This window comes from Nannospalax galili, unplaced genomic scaffold (assembly GCF_000622305.1).
Source record: "Nannospalax galili isolate Female #2095 unplaced genomic scaffold, S.galili_v1.0 scaffold8, whole genome shotgun sequence".
Classification (NCBI taxonomy): Eukaryota; Metazoa; Chordata; class Mammalia; order Rodentia; family Spalacidae; genus Nannospalax; species Nannospalax galili.
This window is the reverse complement of record NW_008358318.1, coordinates 2,047,017-2,058,148: the sequence shown is the minus strand read 5'-3', so window position 1 is coordinate 2,058,148 and position 11,132 is coordinate 2,047,017.

Sequence of the window (11,132 nt, the reverse complement as noted above, 5' to 3'; positions counted from 1 at the left end):
GTTAACTATCTTAGGGAGGCAAAGCTCTCTGAAGACCCATTAGGAGGCAAGTGATCATGTGATCCCTGGCTGCTCTACCTGGGGAAGGTCTTGCATGATTTCCTGGTGGGACTTGGTAATTCCACTCTATGTCCAGACCCTATGTCTCTCATCAGGGGTGAGGGTGGACTGGAGAATCATAAAGAGATCATGCCAGGTAAGATCATAGCTGCAAGTGATGTATTTGAATTCTTGTATGAAGTGTGTGTGTGTGTGTAGTATTAGTGGAGAAAGAGCTTATTCTACATTTGAGCTGGGATAGATCTCCAAGAAAGGGACATGGACCTTGACCAGTCTGTCCACACCTGCCACCTCCCGAAGGGGAAGGATACTGTGGATAGGGGTCTGAGACTGTGTGCAGGAGTGAGTATGGCTTGACACAGGAGAGGGATTGGGAGGGGGTAGAGGAGAAGAGGAGTCCTGGGAGGAGGCCAGAGTGGGAGAGGTGGGCAGGGTGCCTTGTCCATGAGGGGATGCGGGGGTATAGGAGGCAGGGTCTGGAATCCAGGTAGGAGTAGAAGTAGATAGAGAAGGGATAAATGGGTTATTTGAGCTAGAAGCTGGAATAGGGGAGAGAAGGAATGTTTGCTAAGGAGCTGCTTAAGGTTGTGGATTTCCTCCATTAGAGTAAGGTTAGTGGAAGGAGAGGGAGTGACAGACTTAGAGCACTGATGAGGGGAGGGGGAAGATGATGGAGAGGGAGTTTGAGATGGAGAAGGGAGGGGAGCTGGGTTGGGCTCTGGGAGGGAATGCAAGGGAGGTTATAGCAAGGGGAGAGCAGGGGGGAGGACTTGGCTGTGCCTCAGACTGGGGAGCAGGAGGAGGTTGAGGCTGGGTCCTAATCGGAGGCAGTTTGTCAGCTAAGTTAGGATCAAAGGCTGATGTGGAGGGGTAGGGAGGAGGAGGAGGGGTGGAGGGCAGGTTGGGATCTCATGAAACTGTCTTAACGAGGAGAACCTGATGGGAAGAACACTAGACACGGAGGGATTAGCATGGACATATGGGAACTCGGACAGTTTGCTGTTAAGATGACAGAAATTACCTAAATATCTCAGAATATTGAAGTCTAGGGTTCCGGTGTCTGGCCAAACAGAGTCATTATCTAACTCGTATTGAGGCCAGGGAGTGGTGCACAAGAAATTCAGGCGTTGGCCTGATTGTATCTGAGAGTCCTAGTTGTTTTAAGGATTTAAGAAGACAAGAAGTATGAGACCCTGAGACTTGGACTGAGTGGTTCCCATAGTGACAGATTATGTATAGAGTGAAGAGGAAATAGAGAAAGAACCAAGAACTGAGCAAGAGGGTAGGAAGTAGAGAAAGAACTGATCAGGTGGGAGACAAAGAGAATCCTCTCTCCACAGGGAGTCTGGGCAGGAAAGCTCAGCATATGAGGAAGAGAGACCACAAGGGAGTAGGAGAAGGGTTTGGCATAGTTCTCACAAAACGAGAACGAGAACCAGTCACTAAGGAAAGTGTCCTTTTCTTGGTACGGGTCAGAGCACGGGTTTGAGTTATTACTTTCACGTTATTTCTGGGTCCCTGAAGGCAGCATCCTGCAATTAGGTCATCAGAGAGGGGAAAGACAAGGACCTGTCCTGGACAGGAAGTATTGCGTGTTCCTATCTCTGGGGATAGGGTCCCATGCCCAGAGAAAGGAATTAGTTTTCCAGCATACCAGTGTGATTTTGAGGCAAGCGAGAGGAGTGGAAAACTTTGCAATGAGAGTGTGGTACGACCAGCCAGTAGATGGAGAGAAAGTACAAGGAATGGGATGGGAGAAAAGAGAAAAAGAACGCAGTGATCCAGAAGGGAGGGAAGCTTGTGGAACGGATTGATCTTGAGGTTTAATCTTCAGGTTTAGTAGAAGCTGAGGGAACATGAGCCCCAGAAGGGAGAGAGTTGGAGGAGGGAGGGAGGGAGGGAGAGAGGGAGAGAGAGAGAGAGAGACAGAGAGAGAGAGAGAAAGGAGAGCAAAGTGAAAATGAAGGCAAGATGTCAGGAGTGAGGAAAAGGAGAGAAGGGGGAGTGAACAGATTTGAGTGCATCGGGGATGCAGGTCTGCCCCCCCAGGTGGGCTTAGTTAGGCCTGCACAGTAACTGTGCCGGCCACTCAACAGTCAAGACTAGTGCTGCCCAGTGGTCTTGAGTCAGGTCTGGGAGAGACAGTATTCAATGAGAAAGGAGATCAAAAGATGTAGGACTGCTGGAAAGAAGTAAAAGCAAGGCAGAGCATGCTAGAGAGAAGTAACAAGATATGAGAGAGAGAGAGAGAGAGAGAGAGAGAGAGAGAGAGAGAGAGAATATGAGAGAAAGGGTGGGAGTGTACCTTAAAACCGAACTGGTGTTTGCAGAGGACAGTAACAGCAACCAGGTCCAGTCGGAGGTTTTTATGTGTGATTTCCAAAAGGTTGGAGGTCATTTGAGGTCAGAACTGGGTTTTGACACCATATGATAGATGAATCAGATAGATGAATCGGGTCAATTGGGAGAAAGCACCAGGATACAGATAAAAACTCCAGTGGGATAGAGTTTATTAACAAAGGAAATTTGCATGGGACGATTTCCTTCCAGGTAGGAAAATTGTCAGCCCATGGGTTGTGGGCTTGGGTCTTTATAGGGGGGCTTTGAGAGATGCAGAAGGTAGGAACATACTTTTAAAAATTAGGTGGGGCAAAGCGGGAGTCCAGGGCTTATCAGAACAGCTTCTGTTAAAACCACCCCCTTCTGTCCATCAGCCAGGATCTGGGTCAAAAGGTGTTTGTTTACCCTTTAAGAACATCAAAGGGAAAGCCTGCTGTGCTGAAGGGACTCCTTGGGTCTCTGGTCAAAAGGTGGAGTCAGTTTATCAAAGGGAAAGCCTCCTGGCTTTCCCCAAAATGCACAGAAAAGTCTGTTTTTCTTGACTTCAAAGACCAGGGTGCTCATCAACTTGGTTCCTACATTCTCAGGGGCTTGCAAACCTGTGAGGGCCTGCTGCATTGGGGAGAGAATTGCTGTAGGTCTGAACCCTAACAGGTATAATGCCAACTGCATGACTTATCTGCTGCCTTCTGGTTACTGGAGTTTGTGATTCCTGATGTAAACCCTGGGGATATTAAGTTCCTTAAGGTTTTCATCTGGTTCAATGGTCACTGTTACTACTTTACATTCATTTAGGGAGCTTTTAAAACTAGCAGAAATTCTCTTTTATTGGTGTCTGTATAAATACACGTTTGTTTCTTTCTCTTTTAAGAAATTTGATGATTCTGTTGGGAAAGCCAGTTTAGGAGTCAACATTCTAAAGCGAGTAATAGTTTACGTAGGGATTTTTTTGGACAGGGTCTCCCATAGCCCCAGCCCTCCTGGAACTTGCTATGTAGACCAGGCTGGTCTTGATGTCGGCCTCTGCCTCCTGAGTGCTGGGATTAAAGGTGTATGCCACCAACCACAGTCAGTGGTTTTTTTTTTTTTGTATTTTTGAGCAGGGTTTCCCTGTAGCCACACCAGGCTGGCCTCAAACTCAAAGATCCACCTGCCTCTGCCTCCTGCTGGGATTAAAGATGTGCACTACCATGCCTGGCAACAGTACAATTTTTTTTGAAAAATATATTTTATTTAAAAAATTGTGCTTTATTCTAAAATTATACTTGCTTTTTATAATTTTAAATTTATTTTTATGTGTATGAATGTTTTGCCTCCATGTATGCAGATAGGTGTACCACATTCATGCAGTGCTGCAGAGGCCAAAAGAGGTCATCTGATCCCCTTGAACTGGAGTTAACAGATGGTTGTTAGCTGCCATGTGCCATGTGAGTACTGAGAACCACCTAACCCATGTCCTCCTGCAAGAGCAGCTGATGCTCTTAACTGTTGAGCTACCTCTCCAGCCCCCAGGTTTTGATTGATTGATTGATAGTGTATGATGGGGGAGGTGGTCATAGGACAACTTTGTGGAGTTGGTTCTCTTCTTCCACTTTACATGAGTTCCAGGGATTGAACTCAGATCCTCAGCCTTGCCAAACATGTGCTTTTACCTGCTGAGTCATCTTGTTTGCCCCTCCTTCTTCCCTTTTTTTCGGTCTTTTTGAGACAGGGTCTCCCTGTAGCCCCAGCTGTCCTAGAACTCACTATGTAGACCAGGCTGGCCTTGAACTCACAGGGATCTGCCTGCCTCTGCCTCCCAAGTGCTGGGATTAAAGGCATGCTCCACCGTGCCTGGAAAGAGGATAAATTTTAAAACTACCTGGAAGGCCATCTCTACAAAAGGGATTTTCCCAGGACAGTCACTGAATGTAACCTAACCCATCTTAATTGGCAGAGATCCAAGAAGCTGGAGCCATGCTCCTTCCTCCCCTACACAAATATACATTAAATTCCACAAGGAAAAAAACCCAACCTTATATTCTTTCTTCTTAAAGATTTTTTAAAAAAAATTATTTTTATTTTATGTGTATGTGTGTATTGCCTGCATGTAGATGAGTACACCAGTGTGGTGCAAATGCCCGAGGAAGGACAGAAGAGGCTGTCAGATCCCCTGGAACTGGAGTTTTGGACAGTTGTTAGCTGCCATAAGGGTGCTGGGATTCAAACCCAGGTCTTCTTCAAGAACAGTGTTTTTAACCACTGAACCATCTCTCCAGCCCCCTCTCAACGATTTTAAAAAAACAAAAAACTAACTCAGCCTAGGACCAAACAACACAACGAAAAGCTGCACTTACTAGATTAGTAACAAATATTGGTGTGAATAACTTATTTATCCTAGAGCCCTTATAAATAAAATCCCCATTAGTGTAGGCAGCATCAGCTAGAGGATTAGTTGGCATGTGGTAGCATGAGGACTTACACAGGGTTTAATATGCACAGCATTTCTCTACGGAGACAAGTGCAGTCTAGTTAGGAAGAAAACCAACTGGACTAAATTACACCTTAATGACAAGAGTCCCCACCACTTGTAAATGTAAAATATTTAAGAATGCTTATGCTACAACATATAAAATGGCTATCATAAATGCACATAGTGTATTCTATAGTTGCCAGGTTTTCTTTTTTTTTTTTTTTTTTTTTTTTGGTCTTTTTGAGACAGGGTCTCCTACAGCCCCAGCTGTCCTAGAACTCACTATGTAGACCAGGCTGGCCTCGAACTCACAGAGATCCGCTTGCCTCTGACTCCCGAGTGCTGGGACTAAAGGTGTGCACCACCACACCTGGCCTTTTCTTTCTTTTATTTTAAGGAAACAGTTATACTGGTTTAAAACTTGGATCTTCAACCCTTGAAAAGCCCACATTCTATCACAATGATGTATGGTCAGACTTAACAGCCCCAATTGTTAATCACTTGGATCAAGTCATAACCAGTTTTATTGCAAAAGGACCCTGTACACATTTATCAATTCCACTACCTTAATAGCTACCCAACAAGTCATTACCATACAGAAACAGGCATCCTGAGAAGCAAGAAGTATCACCTATCCCTTCTGGAAATTAGCAACTTGTTATTCCTGAGCCACAGTGCTCACATCAGAGGTCTGTGAACAGTCACTTTTCACTTTCATCCTGAGTGAAAGATGCAATGACTTAAGTACAAATGAAACATATTATAAACAATTTCTTCCAAAAATGTCACAAATTAAACCAAAGTATTTTACAGAATTTACTACAAAATGCCATAAAAACTGCCTTTACGTAAGCCCCCTCACCATCCCCCCATATTGGGCGATCCAACTGGCTATCTTTGGGCATGATGGTGACTCTTGGTGTGGATAGCACAGATTAGTGGTCTCACCCAAAGCCGAGGTCAGAGGCTGGTCCTCTGACCTTGCGCTGCTGACAGTGCCAAAGAGCCAGAGCAGGATGCAATGATGCTCTTCTAATGAACCGTCAAACAGCTCTGTGCCAGCAGTACGTACGCTTTAACTGATGGGCCATCTCACTGGCCACTCCTTGCTTTTTTGTAGTGTGCTTTTATTTACAAAATTATCTGGAGGTGGTAGTTTTGCTGTATTAGTCTTATTTAACAAAGACATGTATGGCTCAGTGGGTAAAGGTGCTTGCTGCCAAATTCAATCCCTGGACTCACATGGTGTGGAAAGAGAAAAGTGACTCCAAGTTGTCCTCTGACCTTTACAAGTGAACTCTGGCACATGCGTGCGCTCAGCGTGCACACACACATGTAATAAAAAACTAGAGGCCTGAGATGACTCAGTGGTTAAGAGCACTTGCTGTTCCTGCAGTGGACACAGGTTCAGTTCCCAGCACCCACATGGTGGCTTACAACTAACTTCCGACCCCTTCTGGCCTCTGCAGGCATCACACACATGTGATACACACACATATGCAAGCAAACACTTGTAAATCTGAAACTTTTTTTTTTTTTTTGTATTTTAATCTTTAAATACAGATTTGATGGTTGGCAAAATTTGAAGTTTATGGGTCATACTTACCATCTTAACTTTCTTGGCATATAGATATGTGATAAATACTTTAAGGCCAATAGTTCTATTTATTTTATTTTGGTTTCTTGAGACAAGGTCTCACATTATGTCTCAAGGTTGTCCTTGAAATCGTGCCTGATTCTCTCGTTTCCCAAGTGCCGGAATTAAAAGCCTGTGCCACCATGCCCAGCTGCATTGTGATTTTAACAAAATGTACCCGATTGTCTTCTCTGGAGCTTGTATGAACTTAGTCTTACCAGGAGTGCAGTTCTGTTTCTGAAAAAAAGCATTATTTGTATACCTGAATGTTTCTTGAGGCAAATTCACCTGCCCTCTTAAATATCCTCAGGAAAAATTTTTAGCCTCATTTTTGATAATTTATATCCTTTTTGAGACAGAAATTTCATGTAGACCCTGCTATGTATCTAAAAATGTCCTTTAACTCCTACCATCTCCCTACTGCCGTGATTACAAGTATGCACCACCCCACCAGGTTATGTGGTGCTAAGGATAGAACCCAGGGCTTTGTGCAATGCTAGGTAAGCACTCTACCAACTGAACAGTAATTTCCTTCTTTGTTCTTCTGTCTCATCCTTTCCTCTTCTGTATGATACTAGATATAGAGTCCAAGTTCCTGCATGGTAGGCAACTTTCCTGTTGGGCTATAACTTTTTTTTGAGACAGGTAGCTCCAGCTAGCTTGGAACTCACCAGATATACCAGGTTCACTTAAATCTCACAGAGATAAACTTGCCTCTGCCTCCCAAGTGCTGGGCTAAAATTTTTGAAGACTAGTTTTAAGTTGCACAGACTTGCCTTGAACTCATGCTATAGTCCAAGCAACTCATTTCTTTTACTATACACTCAACTAAACCTGTTTATATACTTCATAGAACTTCCCTCTTGAAACTCTCCTCTTGGTTTCTGACTCGTCTATTTCAACTTTGCTGAGTAATGCTTTCTCCTGGGTACTTAATGACAGTGCTCTTTGAATATTGGGCTATTGCTTTTTATTTTTTGGTATTTTTGAGACTGGGTCTCCCTATAGCTCCAGCTGGCCTGGAACTTGCCATGAAGACCAAGCTAGGCTCGAACTCACAGAGATCCCCCTAACTCTGCCTCCAGAGTGCTGGGATTAAAGGCATGCACCGCAATGCCTGGCTGCCTAGGTTACTGCTTTTTAAATTTATTATTTTTACTTTATGAGAGTGCTGCCTGCATGTATGTAAATGCACCCATGCCATGTGCAATGCCCAGAGGTCAGAAGAGGGTGTTGGATTCCCCTGGAGTTAAAGATGCCATGTGGGTGCTGGAAACCGAACCTGGGTCCTCTGCAAGAAGTCACTGAACCATCTCTCCAGGCCCAGTATGGGTTATTGCATGTGGATTGCTGTAGTAGCATCCAACTAATGCTCCCTATATGGATACTGTTCTTAAATCTCTTGTAGCTCTTCCATAAGCCATCTTGTACTCTGGGCCATCTGAAATCCAAACCCTTTCTGTAGCCTGTAAAATCCTTAATTCATCTTACCAGGCCTAACTGAGATCATCAGGCAAAATACTAAGGTCAATGGCAGTCTAAAGAAAAGCAAATGTGGGCAGGAGTGAGGGCTGTGTGGCTAAGAAGAGCAGTGGCTGCTCTTGCAGAGGGCCCATGCTCAACTCCTGTTCCAGGTCTGATGCCTTTGGGCATAGTATGCACAAGGTACCCTTAAATAATGTGTACAATATATAAAAAAGCAAATGCTTAAAAGAAACTCACATTGCCAGGCATGCTGGCTAACACTCCTGTAATTCCAGTACTTAGGAGGCAGAGGTTGAGTTCCAGGCCAGCCAAGGCTACATAGCAAAAACAAAAAAAAGCACCCAAGCTTTCAGATCACACGGGACTCTCAGAAGGGAGAATACACAATTAAGAGGCACAGGTAAGGTATTATCAGATTAAAAATTGTCCAACTATGTGTGCACTTAGTGTACTTGTGTGTACACACTGGGATCTACAGAGGTGTAAGAACAAGTACATGCAGAGGTCACAAGGACCCTCTGGAGCTGGAAATTATGGGTAGTTCTGAGCCTGTGTGTCCTGGGAAATGATTAAGTCCTCTCTAGCAGTTGAGCCATCTCTTCAGCCTATTGACCTTATAGATGCTTAAGATTCATTCCAATAAAACCATCATAAACCAAAAATACCTTGTGAAAGATGCATTTACTACACCCAACTGATACGATACTAGCAGAATGCACTCCAGACTGGCAGTCACCAACATGATCACGTGGCTGGAAGGAGGGCCGATACCGCCACTGCCCAGCACCTTGAGTGGCTTCACACCATTATGGGTAGTCTAGGAAAAAATGAGATCCCCCAAAATCAAACTAGTTTCTATTAAAATCAGCTTATCAGTTTCACACCATCACACAGTTGAACCACTGTAAGCCAATAATTTTATATCGTTTACATTATTTGAATTCCTACTTTCTGAGCTTTTTGAAGACAGATAATTTACTAAAAAAGCAAAACAGAAGATAGCCACTTGGTTTACTGGCTTTGCTCAGAACTATATACTATTAGAATTTTATTATTTTTATTTTATGTGTATGAGTATATTGCCTGAATGTAAGTAAGTGTACCTATGTCATGCAGAGTTATATATTTAAAAAACAATATAGGGCAAATGTGTTTCATTTACCTCAGTGGCAGAGCAACTGCCTAGCTGTGTAGGGTATTGAGTGCAATGCCCTGCAGAACAACACATATGAAGTTATCTGAAAGATATGGTGTACCAGCTGTTAAGTGATCAAATCAGGACTTCATGTTAATCCACCCACTCACTTGACACTTTTTCTGGATCCCTATCTGTGCCATCTAACTCAAAACCCAAGTTTACACATTAACAATGGAGACCAACAAAGAAAAAGCAGAATACAGCTTTATATTATTGAACTTTATGTACAAAATCATTTGATTTCAAATAAACATTTAATGTAAAAACAAACGTTCTTTTAAACTGAATTTTTTTTACATCTATTGTACCATTCAAATGCTTTATCATCTTACATGATTTCTTCAAAATCTGTTATCAAGGGTACATATAGAAAAGCATTTTTTTATAAATAGAAACAAAGGGATTTTTCAGCTTTTATTATAAGATGACATAAAAAGTTTACTTAACAGAAGTAATTTCATTACTATTTGGGGGAGGGGATCACCAACTTTTTGTGCAAACAATGCTAGCCTTCTTTTAAGCATTAAGAGCGTAACTGCTTAAGAAATGACATAAGCAATAATTCTACACCTACATCTCCCCTAAAATAATCTATTTTTTTTTTTTTTACATATGTGCACAGCTTTAGCAAATTAAAGCCCGAGAGAAATGCTCAAAACCCACTACCAAGAGGAAAAATGAGATTTAGTGGTACTCCTTATGAGGAGAGTTTACCAGCCAAGGAGTCTGTAATGAAAGCTGCAGTTTCCCTCTTTCCTATTTTTTAAAACACAAAAACCAATAACTAAGAACTTAATACTGGATGACAAATCACATCCACACTATTTAGTTAAATAGCCTCACAGTTAAACACATCTTAAAGACCAACCAAATCAGTATTTACATTTATAAATTTCTGAAGACACCATTAGAAAGCTCATATATCCCTTCACTCAACAAAATAGGGAACTGCATCTGATGGTGGTGGAATGAGATTTAAAAATTAAAAATACCAGTATTTACAGCAGCATTGATCCTTTATAAATAAAGAATATGAAAATGCAATATCTTTAAAGGATAATAAAAAAATTGAGGTGATGTTTTTCAACCACAGTGCTTGGAGTTGGAATAAAAACCTATTGGTGCTTATTAACATGCCAGTAGTGAAACTGCTTTCTGTTGGAGAAAATCCAACCGCAAATATGTGCATAAAACACATAACACAGGGCAAATTGCTTGAGACAATTCAAGTCAGCTTATCGGCATTGGATATTCTAGTCATGAAATACATTACAAAGACATCCTTGCAAAGAAAAAACAAAAAGGTATAACATTTTCTGGTTCATTTTCATACAACACTCCCCACCCCCCAAAGTGGCATCTTAAAAATCTCAAACTTTTTCTTCCCTTGCTTTACAATGCTAATGAGAAGACGTGTACAGCTGAATTTTCCACGTAATTACCTCATTCAAAAGAAAAACAAAAACCATGTTCAAGTTTAAAAATATATTGGGCTGGGCACAGTGGCTCACGCCTTTGATCCCAGCACTCGGGAGGCAGAGGCAGGAGGATCCTCTGTGAGTTTGAGGCCAGTCTGGTCTACAGAGTTCCAGGCAGCTGGAGCTACAGGGAGACCCTGTCTCAAAAACCTAAAAAAAAAAAAAAAAAAAAACAAAAACCCAAACAAACAAACAAAAAAGTATAAGCAAGCACTAAAATCCACATGAAAACAAATGGTCAGTTATGAATGCACACGGCACCTCACTGCCAATGTGGAAAGTTAATATGATCTCAAACAGGCATATGAAGAAGTGCTACTTTAAAATTGTAAAATGAACTTATGGGATGCAGAACAACTTGTACTGTAATTTTTCTTTTCAAATTGATAAATGATTACAAAGTCAAGGATCAGTTTGGTTGCAAGCAGTGATATAACAATTTCACAAAAACCTTCAATTTCTAAGAGGGAATTATATCCCAAT